At 27.4% G+C, this 15,874-nt stretch overlaps 1 protein-coding gene and 1 non-coding gene across 2 annotated transcripts in view; one reads left to right on the top strand and one right to left on the bottom strand.

Moving 5' to 3' along the window:
- LOC107163751 (uncharacterized) overlaps positions 1-15,874 on the bottom strand; it is a 49,972-nt gene that overhangs the window by 21,059 nt on the left and 13,039 nt on the right. The gene's annotated exons all lie outside the window — the stretch shown is intronic.
- Positions 11,307-11,379, top strand: TRNAA-AGC (transfer RNA alanine (anticodon AGC)). The gene has a single exon. It is a non-coding gene; the product is annotated as a tRNA-Ala (tRNA).

Raw genomic sequence — 15,874 nt, 5'->3', positions numbered from 1 at the left:
TATCAATCATTCTATATGCGTTTTAAAATGTCTGATAAATTAATTATTTCGGATACTTAACTCTGAGATCAAAATGCACTGTTTTCCACATGAAATTTAAATACGATTACGATGAGATGTATTTTATGCGTATATTATAATTATTATGATGACATAACGAATTATTTATCATTAGTATTGTCAAACATTGTCACACTAATAAGACGTAATTTTACGTGTCGTTACAAATAACGAATAAATCCTGTGAAATTAATTTTTCGAATATGGAAAGAAAACAGTAATTGGAGCTTCCACTGAGTTATAGTAAGGATTGCCTAAGTAATAATACGTATGAGAAGATATAAAGACGAAAGCCAAAAATAAACGATAAAAAAATATGCTCTGATCTAATAAGTATTATTTTATATGGTTCAAAGTGATCTTTTTAGAGTGAATTTAAGTGATCAATTATCATTGCGATTGTCAAGTTAGAAATGTATTTGAATAATATTGAAATGTGTCTTTTAATAATTATTGGTGGCCATCTTTAAACATTTTCTCCGATTTTTTTTTTAAATGATCGAGTTTTATTTTATTTTTATTTTTTTACAATATATGTATAGTAAACATTTTCAAATATAACCAACAACAATGTAACAAATTATTGTTAACGAACTAATTATGTTTATCATAATGGAAAAGTGTTTTTGTATATTAAAAACTAAAAAAAAAAAAAGAAAAGATATTATTTAGTAAAATGTATAGAATTTTTAATTTACATAAAAATTAAAATACACCCAGTTTTTGTATTCCTTGGAGATTTTATTTTATCATTAAATATAGTATGTAATATCTAAACGTATCTATAATGCGATTTATTACATTGATTATATTTTGAACCACTAAAGACAATTTGTTTCTGTCTTCTCCAAAAATGCACATTATGTAAGGAACATTTTCAATTTAAATAAATTATGTTTTTTTTTAGCATAATATTATTTTACTGATTTTGCATCAGTCAATTTAAAAATAGGTATCCCATGTGCTGAAATCTCGAGCACTGTTTTGTATTGAAAAATATTGTAATTACAACTTTAACACATTAACTAGAAACAAACAATATGACTTTTTAATTATCACTTAAATTATTAGAACACAACACAACATGTCTATTAAATACTACCTATATGACTATTATTGTATAGAACATATATTATTCATAAAGTTCTTTGATCGAAATAATTACAATTTAAATAGTTTACATAAAATTTATTGACTGTAGATTTATAATACAAATCCAATCTTCGATCAATAACTATTATTGAATTGTTTAAAACAATACAAACCAATTTGTGAAAACTCGGATTAGCTTAACATTCAATAAACCTACTCCTCGTTCGTATATATATATTTTTTTTATTGGCAATATATTAAACTTCATTAAAATTTACTTCATTTTTTTCATCTGTAAGTACTTCAAGGAGTACATAAATTACCCATATATTATATATTTATAAGTATGTAGGTACCTATTGGGTAATGTTTTGGTATAATATTATGTCTTTCATATAATATACCTAGTACCTACATAGTACGGTTATACAATAATAATTTAAACATTTTTCTTTTGAATATTTTATCTCAGACATTTTTTACTACATTGCACTTTGTTCCCAAAACATATTTAACTGCTAAAAAGTACCAAAAAAAAAAAATGTTTTTTATCACTGCAATGTGTTTTTTTTACATATCATTACGATTTGACTTTTGTTTTTAAATTTTTAAAAATCTTGGTGTACCCCATTGATCTATTCTTCCTAATATTATGTAAAAATCTGCCTAATGAATAAGAAGTATACAATTATTATGTAAGTATAGAAAACATTAAATTATGTATAAAAATCAAATTAATGTTATTAAATATTGATAAAAATCTAGTGATTATAAGAAGTTATATTATTTGTTGCATATTGTTCTGTATGCTCTCGATCAGTGCCGCGTTAAGCTATGTTGCCGCCCTCAAGAAAATTTTAATTATTATACAGGGCGATTCTTTTAAGTGGGTACACTAATTATCTCGAAAAGTATTTACTTTTTTCAAAATATTTTTTACATGGTTTCAAGTTGTTAAAAAACCAACGTTTTTATTAAAAAATTATATTTTTAAATATTTTTTATCCTTATCATTTTTAAGTTTTTTACTTTTTTGAATGACAACATAGTTTTAATTTCATATTCCAAAGCAGAATATTTTTCTAAGTATTTTGATTCATAAATGTGTATTAATAAATATGTAATGAACTTTTGATAAATAATTAAATTTTTTTTTTGCATAATATTTCACATTTTTTCATGCATATTTAATAATTTTTTCGTGCATATTTTACCTTTGTTGGCTCCTATAACTTCCGAATCCTATAGTGATTATTAAACATAATAGTATATAGCGTAAACGTATTATTTTTTTTACAAGAAGCTTATATTTCTGTACATCATCGTACCTTCAACATCATTTGATGATACTTTTTCACTGGCACTATATAATAATAAGAGTGTGTAATAATTTTATGCATTTCGTCCTTGCTTACACATTCATAAATCATAATACATTTCCATTTTAAAAATAGGAATTAGGTATGAAATATTATTGTACTCGTCGCATAATATTCTTCACTTAGCTGAATTGTCTCGTATATGACTTCATATACACCATGATATTCTAAGAATGAACATCAGAACAAACACATTATTGTCACTATTATTATCATCATTGTTATTATAACTCGGGTGGTTGCGGCTCATACGTCAAAATTGAACGCCTACCAAACAACATGTTTTATCAGAAACTGAATCCATAGAAACCTTGGTTCGTATTAACTAATAAGTACCTACCTATGATTATAATTTTTTTCATTTTCATTTTATTAGAAATACTGATGAAATAATTAATTTTGAGTAATTCGAGCAGTGATGACATAATATATTATGCAGAAATGTGAAGAAAGTATATTTCATATTTATATATATGTTACGAGCCGTGCGAGAAACGTAACAAACACAATTATTTTATTTTGTGCGTTTTTAGTAGTATTGAAATGGACTTCAAACTTCATTAAGATAGACTACGTTGAAAATTTGAGGCAGTATCTAGTAGCCACATTCGATTTAGTCGGAACTTTAAGAGTGGTGATTGAAAGTAGACAATTTCAAGTATTCTACCCGTAGAGTAAAAGTTAATATTTTCGCAATTTCGGAATTTGACAAAAATCGATTTTGTTTATGTTTTTTTTTTTTTTTCATTTTTATTGAGTAATTTAAAAAAAAGTATAACACATTAACCTAACCTTTAATAGACCTTACAGAGACTTGAAATATTCAATAAATATATGAGTTAGTAATACTACTATACATTATTTTAATATTTTCAAATTCGGTTCTTTTTGATCTACCTATTTATGTAGATTTAAAATAAACGACTTTTAAAAATATTCTTTTCGTTTTATTTTGATATAACGTTTGTTTGTTGCTCAAAAAGATTGATAATGTAACATAAAAGTTTTCAATTCTTCATAAGTCGGTCTTATAATAATATTTTATTTTTTTATAATAATAATAATATTTATTTGCAACAATAGAATATATTTATAATATTAACAAAAATATGATTTAAAAATTGCAGTACCCCCTATAGGCGAAGCTTGTGCTGGGAGCACATTTCTTAACGTTTAAAGTGAATACATAAGGATAAATATTGAACAGTAGTTAATTTAAAAACAAAACTGCAAATACATTTAAATAAGAGTTTGACTTAATTACCAATAAAAAAAAACAAATACAACTATTATTTAAATTATTAAATTACAGGTTATTAAAATCTAAATGTTTTATATAATTTTTAGATAATAATACATTTTTAAAGTCATTAATATTGATATTTAGTGAACGACATAGTTTCAATCCCGCCATATTGACCAAATACTTTATTGAGGTTAGGTTAAAGTACATTAATATCTTGTTTATAACTTGTATTGTGCTCGTGATCTAGCAATGTTGTTAAATTTTTATGTTTAAACAGATCGACAAGCACCGATAATTTATAAATAAATTTTAAATGTTTTGCTTTAATTAACTTATAAATTGAAGAGGTACTAGTTTTCGTGGGTAGATTTAGAAAAAAATTTGATGATGCAGTTAATAGCAACTATAAGTCTAGATAAAACATTATTTGCGGCTCCCCCCCCCCCCCCCAAATGGAAATACCATAAGAATAAATTGATTGAACTAATGCTAGAAAGATCATTATTTTATGATAACATTGTGAAATATGTATCTAGCTTCTTCAAAGAAGAATTTACGTAAAGTGTTATTAATACAATTAATATGATTTTCCCATTTAAATCTCTGGTCGATAATTATGCCAACAAATTATTATACATTATATGATACGAATTATTCGTATCGACTTCACTCTATGCTTTAGCCATGAATACTCATGTATTATGATATTATATTGGTAAATATTGTTGGAATTCACAGAACTATATAGTGAATGTTCTAAATGCACTTAAAAAAAAAAAGAAATCATTAGTAGTTTAAATATTTATGAAACACGCGTTTAAATGATTTGACAACTTCAAAAGTGTCACTTTCACGTATGAAATACTATCAAAATCTTTTTATTTTGTATAGCTACCTATATTAGATACAGATGACATTTACAGTTTGTGACTAGAATATTTTATCTGGTCGTCAATATTTATTTTTAACATGAAATCGTCCGATGTATAATAAAATAATGTATAGAGTAAAAAGTGATTTTATCACAAATAATTTAAAACAATTATTATTCATACAATACATCTATTATGATAATCTGTTATTTCATCAATTTATAATATAAACAATTTGTACATTTTTTTTTCTACACTTCTGTAAAATATCTGAAACATTTTTTAGTATTGCCCAAGTATATATAGATACTTCTATAATTGTCATATATATATTAAATTACCGTCTAAATGTATAGGATAAAAATATTTTTGATAAAAGTATATTTAATGTATGACACCTTAAAAACCTGAAAATTGTCTCCTTGACAATGTCAAAAAACAAAAATCCACGAGGGAAATCACTCTCCTCGTTCAATGTCCGCAAAAAATAACCATTTATTTGTTTTCGGTGATAAAAAAAAACTTTTTCTTTTTAGAGATGTGAATTTTTGAGTGGGTAGGGTATTGTTTGAGAATTTGTTTAGATATTCTATCGTATTGCATAGGTAATATTGCCAAGAGCATATTGACGCCGTTGGCTGAGAATTCGTTCATTTTAGTTGGTCGGATAGTGAGAATGACTTTTTTATTCCGTCGGAATATAATAATATGTTCGTCCTTTATTTGCCTGCCCCCGTGATTTGCATGCAAAGCACTCGTATCGCATGTTTTCGAAATCACTGTCACGTTACTTTGCACTCACTTTTTTTTTCTTCTAAATGTGACGTTTTTGCTTTTATATGAATATATTCAGTTAACCAGTTGCGTTAAAAAGCATTTGAAAATTGTCTGTATCAGAGCACATAATATAATATTATACTGTTTTTTGAATACCAAAGATTATTCAGTGTTTGTTTTGACGTCGTTTGAGTTAGGCCATGAATACAGAAAATATAAATGACTTTCCAATGAAATCAAAAAAATATACTAAACTGAAATGTTTGCGAAGAGTCAAATTTTCTCAGAAATAGTTTTACGATGTTATACCACAAACAAATTACCTATACATAATATCGAGTCACGAATCGCAAATTATAAATAGCAATAAAACTCGTCATAATATGTTATACCGTTTTATGCCTTTGCATATTATGATTTGTAATCTATAGGCGTCATCACATCGTAATTTTGTTTACACAGCCGTCAAATGAATGTTTGCTTAAACTATCAAAATTATAATATTAGCGATAAAAATATATTTAGGTCTGCTGACCCAGTTCGGTATACTCTACGTTACTCCCATTAAAGTAATAATATTGAATGGTCGGAAGCTCTCCATCCAAACACCATAAGCCACATGATGATGACCTTTTTAGTCAGAACCTCAGAACCAATCTTATAAATAGTTTATAATATCCTTAAAAAATGTTGACCTTAAACTCCTAGTACGCCAATGGTCATGTCATAGTCGAGGCTTATTTATTTCAATTTAAAAAAAAAATGATTTTGAATAATAATGAAATTATATTTTAAACAGTACGTACAAAATATTATAAGTATAATTAGAAATTGTACTAGCTATCATTAGAATTACCATAATTATACACAATGAAGGTATTCTCTGGTAAGACTCATTTACAGTAACAATGACAAATTAACGAAAACAATATGCCTGCAGTGTGTACCCTAACCCTATTGATCATACACATAATGTATAGTTGTACAACCAATGATGGTATATTGCCTACCAATCTATTCGTAAGTACCTACCTATATTGTAATTCGTATACGGGCTGAGATAGTTATAGTAAAATGTTTAATTAAGTTGCTGGTGACATGGTCACTCGCATAGATACTTATTAATCATTACTATAGTCTATAGTAGTACTAAATTTAAAAAAAATTCTTTACTAGTATTTGATTATTTTATACATTATATTAGCTAGAAATATATTATATAATTATTAAAAAATGTTATAAAAATAAATAGTAAGTGGGTTATTTACATTTACCCAGTATGCTGCGTAATAAATTTATAAATAGCTGTTTAGGGCTATGGAAAATTTTTAATTAGGGATCTGTAAAAATGACTCCAAAAATTATAAATACCCAACGTTTTGAAATTATTAATTTTTTTTTATTTGTAAAATATAGCTTACTCTAAATTATCGCATTGTTCCAACTATTAGAACATATTTTTTGATATTTTCGAAATCAAATGAATGATGGTTATCGGATAAAAATATTTGTATTTTGAAAAACTCCTATACACGTCCATTGGAAGTGATTGGGTAAATTTTAAATGAACCAAATTTTCAACACTGAAGTCATCAGAAACAAACGTTCTTTGAAGCTACGCTTCTTTGAAATAATGGAAAATGAGTAAAAAAAAATAAAAACGTGGACAAATCACCTTAAAAGGTCGAAAGTGACATATAATACGAAATAACAGCCAGAAAATGTAAAAACAAAAAAAAAATGAAATTAGTTGTTTAGATTTGCATGCTATTGAAACAGGTTTTCAGCTAAGAATGCATCGTCTACGAAGTTCCAAGAAAAAATAAAATACAAAATGCATCAACTTCCGAGCCCTCTTGCTAATTATAGCTATATGTACCTGTTGTTGTTACCTCTATATTGGCTCTACTGCATATTATATTTACAAATAAGTTGAAATGATTAGCAGAAATGTATTAAAAAAGTACTTTTTTGAATGGAACACCGAAACAACCATTTCTCACTTACCCTGCAGTGATGCGAAAACTTACAACTTTAAAACATATAATATATAACAATACTTACAGGTAATATTTTATATATAGAACTGGCATAAGAGTCGTACGGTCGTATTATGACTATAGTGTTTGTACTTTCGAAGTAAATTATAATTATTTATGTGTAGATACGCGTGCAACGTGCCATCTACCGAACGTTTAACTTTCGCACGCACATGGGCACGCCATCAACTAATGCACTACATCATCTCGTGAAAACGATTTTTTTTTCTCTAATCTATAATGTACTTTATATCCATTTTCGGATGGTCCATCTCATGTATACCTATCGATTTATGTACCAAATAAGACCTTTGAAAACACATTTAAGTTTGCAATTAATTTTAGTTTACTAGGTAGCTAATTGACTCTAAATTCGTAATTTATTTTTTTTTCATAGTTATACCCATCATGAGTGTAATAAATGCTTTGGCGCTCTAAACTGTTTAAATCAAACTGTATAGGGACGACTAGGGAAGGGTGTAATAAGTTGGAACTTTATTTAAAATTCAAATAAGTGGAAAATTCGCCCTAAGCTTCATAAAAAATTCAAATCCTTTTTCGCTGAATAATCGTCAGCAGTCAGCAGATGAGACTCTGGGTAAACATTAGTACTCCTCTGCTGCAATATTTTATTGATGTACACATTTCACCAACAGCATACATACGTTACGCATGACATCATACTCATCATAGGATGATTGAGAATTTCAGATTTTTTTGTCTGACATTGTATCGTTTTATTAGTTTTATCTTTTATCGGTAGGTATACGATATGGACAAACTAATAAAAGTATGTTTTGGTAAAAAAAATTGTTACAGAACCTAATAAAATCGTCAGACTGTGATGATATTATGTGTCTAAATTGAACTTTGGGACTTTAAAATGAAGTGGCCAGTGGCACCAATAAATTTGGTAATAGTGTGCATATATACAATTTAATATCGAAAAATACCTATAAACACATATTATACTGATTATTTTTTTATACAAATAATAATATTATAACGAAATAATTTATTGGCAATCGACTCTATCTTGTAAGCTCTAAAATACACATCTAACGGGTTAACAAGTAAGGGCAAGTAGGGGCAAACTAAGGGCTAACCTAACCTAACCTAGGTACCTAATATTTAAAAAAAAAATTACATCGTCACATTGCAGGGTGTCTACCACCTACTCGTACCTACGACCTACTTATTTATCGAGACACATGACAATTTTTTTATGTATAAATAATTTGCACGTATAAAAACAAGAATAAATTTGACAGTTATAGTAATATTTATTCATAATATTTCATAATTTCATGATTCATATACATAATTTGTCTGTAGTTGTTTATGTAACTGAACCAAAGTCGCTAAAACAAAGTGTTTAAACGTTTATAACTGTTTTAAACAATAATTATTAACATTATCAAAATTGTTTAAAATGTGTTCCTTTGTTATTCGATATTTATTTCTTTTGCAAGCAAGCAATTTATAATAGGTTATTGAATACAATTAATATAAATATTAATATAGGTATCTTATTATCAAGCTTAAGCTTGTATTGAAGGTGATGAGTTCCCTAAGTAGTATATGTCATTAATTACTATAAACATTTAATAACATACTATTATATTATAACAGTATAGATAAAAGAAAATTTTAAATTACAATATTATAATAGAAAGAAAAAAAATGTATAAAAAGGTAATATTAATATTTATAATAAACTCGACTACGGAGCCTTCATTTGGACAACGGCACATAAATCAATATTAAAAAAACTAAATACAATCCACAACTCGGGTCTTCGTATGTCAATCGGCGCTTGCCGTTCAAGTCCAATACCTAGTATCTATAATCTTGCCAATATACATCCTCTAGACATAAGAAGACTCAAATTAACATTGAATCATGAATTAAAATTAGCAAGTACCCTTCCCACTCTTGACTTCAAACCATTATTTCAATTACTGCCGTCACTACTCCAGGAGAACAATCTCGATATGTCTAAATTACTCACTATTGCCGCCTCCCTGGCACCCCAATGGAAAAATCTCATCGAAACCAACACTAATCTCTCCATATTCAAAAAAGGCGACCCTCTGCTATCTTCAAAAACGAATATTTTCACACAATACAAAATATCACAAGTGAAAAAATGTACACGGATGCTTCCAAAAGCCTAGACGGTGTCGGCGCTGCAGTCATTTGGAATGACGCGAAATTCTTATATAAACTTCCTAACTCTTGCTCAGTTTTCACAGCCGAATCAATAGCCATTTTAAAAGCACTCGAGATAATATCCAATCATCACTTACAAGACACCATTATCTTCACCGACTCCCTTAGTGCCATCAAAAATATAAAAAACACATAATTAAACCACATAAAACATAACACTGACAATTGGACATTTCCCTTCGAAATCCATAGAAAATTCGAAGTAATAATAACCAGACTGAGAATAGGACACACAAAAATCTCCCACAGTTTTCTAATGTTCAGGGTAGAACCTCCAATATGCACAACTTGCGGTGTTTAAGTAACACATCTTCTCCGATTGCCGAACATATCTCAGTACCCATACAAGCTTCAACCTGCCCGAATCATCACTTTCAGAAATATTAAACAACAATCCTCAATCCATTACCAACATCATACAATTCATCACAGCCGCCAATCTTCTAACCAAAATTTAGTATAATTTAGATATAGACATTCATGTAATTTTTTGTTTCTTTTTATATATATTTCTCACTTTAAACCCAATGGCCCATGTTGCCGAGGTTCTCACTAATAAAAAAAAATAAAATATTTATAATATTATTCATTTTTATTTGGATGATGTTTCAATCACTTTTTTTCAAATAATTAAGCGTCGTTAAAAATTATGGGATAGGTTTCAGTAAAATAATAATTAGAAATTAAATAAAAAATTGTATAGTAAATGATTTAACAAGGATATGATTTAAATAGATTTTAGAAAATAAGAGTTTTCCAAAAAGTTAACTGCATTTAGTGATGTATAGTTACTATTAACCTTTGCTCGATCAAATGGGCCAACGGTTATTAAAACAAAATCTTTGCGATTTTTTTTTTTTGTGGTAAGTCGTAAGTTCACAGTATACCATTGTCACTCCTCCCCCCCTCCCCCCCCCACAACGACTGGATCGATTTTCGAAGATTTTTATGTGTTTCAATGGGTCCCAAAATGGCTTAAATTCAAAATTGGATTTGCCGATAGGTCAAGCCTGTATTTACAACAGGACAAGGATTTTGAGATTTACGATGGGAATTGAATATTATTTTTTTTTCATATAAATGGTTGCTATATATAGTTGGTTTTGGTTTATAGATAATAATAGTAATAGTAGAAATAATTGGTAAAAATCAGTTTTATTTTTTGTTTATAAATGGTTGCCAATACTCGGGCAGATTAGGTAAAATCAGATCGTCGCGTTTATATTTCGAATGAAAAAAAAAATCATACCTACCACAAAAAAAAAAAACAGGAGAGTTTAATTTTAGCATCGGTTACGTGTTATACGACCTAATCAGAATTTAGAAGAAATATGGTACACAGATTTTTGAACAAAAATGATGTTTTTATGAAAAATACCAATCTTTGCACGAGCAATGTCGGACAGGACAGCTGTTCAAACATAAAATTTGAATTTGACTTTTATTTTAATTTTAAACCGATCTTTAAAAAAATTAAATTAGCATCAACTATAGATAATTATTTGTAATTTAATGGTAATTGACTATTGTTAGTTTTACTTTTAACTTAATTTAGTAATACCGTAGATGTGTCTTAAAAAGAATGATTTTATTAAAACAATCATCATCAGGGGGCGTAGCTCAGATGGTAGAGCGCTCGCTTAGCATGCGAGAGGTACCGGGATCGATGCCCGGCGCCTCCAGATAAAATTTTTGCAATTTTTTTCATATTATAACATTGTTTTATATTACAAAATATTATTTTTTAAATAATTTATTATATATAATAACATTGTCTCTCACTCACCAATTATATCAGATCGATTACACACAACAGAGTGACTAAACCAATATACAAAATAATTTTATCAAGAAAAAACGGAAATATTTTTGTATCGTATTGGATTATTTTTATTTACGTATAAGCGAAAATTTTTTAAATGTTGTAACTTGATGGATTATTTTTAAATCAGCTGACAAAAGCTAAGTCATTTCAACTAGTTAAGTTGTTAAGTAGATTAGAAAATAAACTAACAAGTTAAAAAAAATTAACTTTTCATTTAGTTTAAATGATAACTATGGCATCAAGGCCATTGTACAATTTATTTTATTTTTTAAATATGCGTTACAGTGTTAAGTGCTAAGGACAGATTGTAATATGTAATAAATACATTTTAATATAATAATAATAATATTGCTTAAATTAAATTGGCCAATCCGACTCGATGACTTGTAAGTATACTAATAAAATATGTTTGTAAACATTATGTAAAATCGCGTTATTTGTTGAAAGCTACATTGTAAATAGTAGGTAGTAAATTATATATCATGAATTATTTTTAATTAAAATTTGAATTGCTAATATGGTATAAATGCATTTAATCAAAAATGATAATTTTATAGTCCAATTAACAATATAAATTACGTATACAAATGTTTACTATTATAGTATTTTGAAACGTCATCCCTTACACCATTCAACACAATAACAATATTGTTCACACCTATCATAGAACATACGCGTTTTGATGACCTCAATAATTCGCACTATCAGAAGATTAATATTGCTTTAATCGCTTTGAAAATGCGGTCGGCACAATAAATATTATATTATCCTACTTCTGCACAAGATTATCAACCAATCGTTGACAAAATATAATATTAGTACAGAACCCAATCATAAAGTTTTTATGTTCGATTATAGTGAATTACTGTTGCGGTCGATTATTATACGATATATATTATAATATACGATTATTTATTATTATTTTACAGAGCGAAAACATTTTTGGTATACGATTTTTGGCCATACTGCAAAATAATTCGAAAAACCTGTTTTCCGGATAAACAAAATCAATATTATTACTATTATTTCGTTTGAATTCAATGCTACATATTTGGAGACGATCGAATTTTTCACAATATATCATTAATAGTTTTCAAAATATATTGAATTTTGGCTGTCTTTCAGTTGGCGTTTTGAACCTTTTTTTAAAAATATTTTTACTCATTCAAGAAGCTTGATAATGTAATTCTAAGTTATGGGAAATAATTTGTACTCATGGAAAATCAAAAATATATAAGCACAATTTTTTCTTGTACACATTTCAACTTCAAATTTTGCAGAATAAATGGATATTTAAACAAAATATAATAATCTCGTATTTTAGTTTTTTCCATTCATAATTTTGATTATAATTAAAAAAAAAATTAATCATGCTTCGTGGGATTATGAAACATTTTTTTCAATTAAGTTTATTATTATTTTTCATATTATTTCGTTTTCACGCCATTTTAGAGCGGGTCTGCAAATGAAAATTATTATTATTGCCTTTTATCATTATTGTATACTAAGTTATTATATATTATGCGATAATTTTGTTAAACATTAATTCAATCTGTCTGCAAACCAAGAAAATACTGAAAATAATTAATAAATAATGAAACATTATCGATCCATGTAAGTATAGATACTTAATCCGTCTGATTCATCCATCCCCTTGTTCTGCAGAATCGTTTTTCGTATATTTATAAGGTACATATTTTATAATTCAATTCAAAATTAACACATTTATTACTGTGACCTACTGCTACATAGGTACTCGTTGACAAGTACCTTCTCTCGAAAGCAAAGTGACTTCTCCGGTTAATATATTATTTTGAAATTTCATGAACAAACACATATTATTTTCTACCGTTTACTCCGTTCTCTTCACTGCTTTAAAAATTATTGAATTATTACTAAAAAACCAAAACTTTTATCTCGTATTCCAATAATCCATATAGTGTTTGCCGATGTTAATCATTTTAAACAATTAAACAAACTATATAAAGACGAAAAAGGTGAAAGGTTAATTTTTTGATTATTTAATAAGATTTTCTCGAATTATCCTAAAAAATGGGTAAATTTATTGTCAAAACGCGTGTGGCATATATACATATTTTATTTTATTTATTTGACTTTATGTCTTTGCATTAGTTCATTAATTGTATTATGTTATAGAAATGTGCAGAAGTATGCAAAAGAATAATGCTATTGTATAAAATATTTGCAATTAAGAAAAAAACAATTTTTCTTTCATTCCGTCGTCTCAAAATCATTGTTTGGCGAGAGAGGTGTTTTACTCCACAATGAAAGTGGGTACTTGGAATTCAAAAAAATCTCGTTTAAGCGCATACTTATTTAATGTCTTTGGAAATGTGTAGAGAAACGAATAAAAAAAATTTAGTGTTTTCCGATGAGATATAATGCGTTTCAGGATATTTCATAAAATAGAAATAGGTACTCAAGTTGTACACAAATGATTGAATAGAAACATTCGATATTCATTTTATGTTTAACAATAGCGCGATTACTCCAACTAGGTGCAATCAAATATGCTTTTGAAAAGATAATGTAATTGTAACTGAAATGATAATAATAATAATACGAGAGCATCTGAATTTTAAGAAAAATGTATCGCTGATAATGAATCGGACAAACGTTTCCAAATAGGCACCCCAACACCTATTATAATATAATATGTAAATACATCATGATTAATGAGAGAAGATGACATAATAATAATTTATTCGCAAACACCAAATAATAACGCATTGAACGAGCAAACTCGCAGGGTAATAATATATGATATACTCTCCATCAAAATTATACCGTAGGTACCTAACCTACCTACCGACGCAATTAAAAATTAAATAAACTTACGAGTCATTTTATGCAAAATAATCCTTTTGATGCATGTTGTTAATTTGTAACATTATGGTGGTCTGTTTTTAATAATTAATGAATATTTTTATTTTTGCAGAAATGAGAAAAGTTAATATAATATATTTTATTACCTTCAAAAATATATTATCTACTGTGAATCATGTTTTTAAGTGCTCAAACAAATAATAATAATAATTAATAATCGTTTTTATAAAACGTTAAAATTTGTACGCGTGTCGTGTGGTACAATTGTTGTAATAATCATACATATATGCAGGGTGATTTTTTTAGCATACTCAACCCCCCCTCCCTTTTCCCTTTAACAGTACATTTATTCGAATTCTGATTGTCAGAATTTTTCAAGTAGACTTAAAGACCATATTTTCGAATTTCTGATATTTTTTACACTACTTAAGGAGCATCCTGTAGCGATACCAACTTGTATTCGTCAAAAGACAACCGCTCTTTTTTAATGAATTTTATTTAGCGGATACATTTTTTGAATACTTTAATATATCTAAATCCAAATTCTAATGAGTAGTTTCTGAATTAATAAAATGTTGATGCTAAGGATAGAAATCCTTAAAAATGGTTTTATAAAAATAAAAACTAATGTTGGATGTAGTCTTTATTATACTTGGATCATTTTTACAAATTATTTATTTTGATAATTCAATAGTAATCGCTAACTTTTTTAACTTTTTCAAATCTTCTTAGCCCCAATTTACTTAACTAATATTGTAGGTACCATAAACATATTATCTTTAAACACAAAGATACATTACTCAAAAACTGCTTATTAATAAAAAAAAAATTAAAAAAGGGGTCCTTAGTTGAAAAAACTGAAATTTGTATCGTCACAGAATCATCTTTGAGTGGTACAAAAAATGTCAATGATTTGAAAAACGGCCTTCAAAAGTATTGAAAAATTCTAAAAATCTTAATTTTAATATATAATAATATGCATAATTTAAACATAAAAACGAGATATGCATTCTTAAGAAATTACCCTGTAAATAGGTATACATAGTTAACTCAAAGTGGATGTTATGAAAGTAATTGAATTTATAATTTGTACCGACTTCAATTAAACGTATTTTACTGTTAGATATATTTATATACATTCATCATGTACCTATTCGATATTTGTAGATAGCAATAATGATGTCCTCATCGTAGTAGGTATGCGTCAAACCAGTGGCGTAGCCAGGATTTTTTTTAGGGGGGGGTTTTAATAACAGAATACATTTTACCACGACCAAATGATTGTATTCCTATATTATAAACATTATATTTTTGATATAAATACGGCTGAGGGGGAGGGTTATAACACCCAAAACCCCCCCCCCCTGGCTACGCCACTGCGTCAAACATATTGATTGGAAATTAAAAAAGAAAAAAGTGACAAAATATCATCCGAAAACTATCACTGGCGTAACTGTGCGTATTTCACCGAACGATTAAAATTTAATTTTATACTAAAATCTTTC

The sequence above is a fragment of the Diuraphis noxia genome, unplaced genomic scaffold (assembly GCF_037042655.1).
Source record: "Diuraphis noxia isolate RWA-SAM2 unplaced genomic scaffold, SU_Dnox_SAM2 contig0003, whole genome shotgun sequence".
In the NCBI taxonomy this organism is placed as follows: domain Eukaryota; kingdom Metazoa; phylum Arthropoda; class Insecta; order Hemiptera; family Aphididae; genus Diuraphis; species Diuraphis noxia.
Note: the sequence above shows the minus strand (reverse complement) of the source record. Positions and strands in the feature narration are given on the sequence as shown.